At 49.9% G+C, this 1735-nt stretch overlaps 1 non-coding gene across 1 annotated transcript; it reads left to right on the top strand.

Moving 5' to 3' along the window:
• Positions 1 to 517: 517 nt before the first annotated feature.
• LOC134951810 (U1 spliceosomal RNA) lies at positions 518 to 687 on the top strand. Its single transcript, XR_010184481.1, has one exon. It is a non-coding gene; the product is annotated as a U1 spliceosomal RNA (small nuclear RNA).
• Positions 688 to 1735: the final 1048 nt, after the last annotated feature.

Raw genomic sequence — 1735 nt, 5'->3', positions numbered from 1 at the left:
TGGTGCTGCATGGCTCACACCCTTTTACTTGTCTTGTAGAGCAACTCTGGAGCTGTTACTGGGTCCAGCTGCTGCAAGAAATCAGCTTGAATGCTTCAGGGGCTGGGGCATGGCCAACATGAGCCCCACACTGATGGGGGTGTATAAAGCGATCTAGGGGTCATCCAAGCGCAACCCCACAAAGGCCGCCATGCCCTGCGTGACCATTTTCTCTTTTCATATGCAGACGAGGGTTGCAGCCAACTATACCCATTGCTTGGATGACATCACCATATGCGAATCCATCTGCTGCAGGCCTTCCCCCAGGAATGCTTGCACTAGTTGTTGCATTTGGTTTGTTGTTTGGGGGGTGCTTCAGTATTAGGCAGCCTTCTGCCCTCACACATTCATCTGAAAATGTGTTCTCCCTGCAGTTGTTGTCCCCAGATGAGAGTTCCCTTGTGCTGCCTCAGTTGAATCTCCTTTACTTGACGGAGGTGTGCCTGAGCAGCGGCCCTCCCCAGCCCTATCTCAAATCATACTTATTTTGCTTAGGTGATACCATGGTCATGAAGATTGTTTTCCCAGGGTGAGGTTCATTCATTGCATTCTGGGTATGCTGACCTCTGTGATTTCCCCAAATGTGGGAATCTCGACTGCATAATTTGTGGTGGGGGGGGGGGGGGACTGCATTTGTGCTTTCCCCTGGTTGGCTCTGGTATAATTTAGATCTCATTGTCTCAGGTCTCTCTCCAGCCTAGTTTGCTGTCTGTTTCCACTTCTCTTTTCTTGAGCCCCTCCCTTCTATGCCCTTGCGCACTATCCTGACTTCTCCCGTCTGCTTACTTTGTGCCTTCCAACGCACAATGCGAACTACAGGTGGTGTTGCAGGGCCCACACCCTTTTATTTGCCTTACAGAGCAGCTCTGGAGCTGTTACAGTGCCCAGCTGCTGCAAGAAATCAGCTTGAATGCTTCAGGGGCTGGGGCATGGCCAACATGAGCCCCACACCAAAGGAGGGTGGGGGGTGTTCAATGCGAACTAGGGGTCATCCAAGCGCCCCTTTTCTCTTTTCATATGCAGATGAGGGTTCCAGCCAACTTTGGCCCACTGCTTGGATGACATCACCGTATGCAAATCCGTCTGCTGCAGACCTTTCCCCAGGAATGCTTGTACTAGTTGTTGCATATGGTTTGATGTTTGAGGGTGCTTCAGTATTAGGCAGCCTTCCGCCCTCTCATTTTCATCTGAAAAGATGTGGTCTCCCTGCAGTTGTTGTCCCCAGACAAGAGTTCCCTTGTGCTTCCTCAGTTGAATCTCCTTAACTTGACGGGGGTGTGCTCGAGCAGCCGCCCTCCACAGCCCTATCCCAACACATGCTTTTCTTGCGTATGAGATCTCTTGATCATGAAGATAGTTCTCACAGGGTGAGGTTCATCCATTACATTTTAAAGTAGGAAGGTACAAATTACATATTCAAATTACATATATGTGCTGGATTCAAATGTTTTCCCCCCTTCCTTTCTCAATTGTGCCCATCAGCAGCTATTCTAATGTTGCTGCCAATGGGTGTGACACATTCATTTCTTCTGTGGGGTACACTGGACTCCACAAGGATTCACATTGGGGTGTAGAGTAGGATCTTGATCTGAGGCACCAACAGGCTCAAAGCTTTTGACTGTTCCCAAGATGCTCAGCGCCCCCTGCTCTATAACCTCGCTTCCATGAACAGGGAGCTCAGTTTGTAGTTGGTGCC

The sequence above is a fragment of the Pseudophryne corroboree genome, chromosome 8 (genome assembly GCF_028390025.1).
Source record: "Pseudophryne corroboree isolate aPseCor3 chromosome 8, aPseCor3.hap2, whole genome shotgun sequence".
Classification (NCBI taxonomy): domain Eukaryota; kingdom Metazoa; phylum Chordata; class Amphibia; order Anura; family Myobatrachidae; genus Pseudophryne; species Pseudophryne corroboree.
The sequence above is the reverse complement of the archived record's forward strand: the minus strand, read 5'-3'. Positions and strand labels throughout refer to the sequence as shown.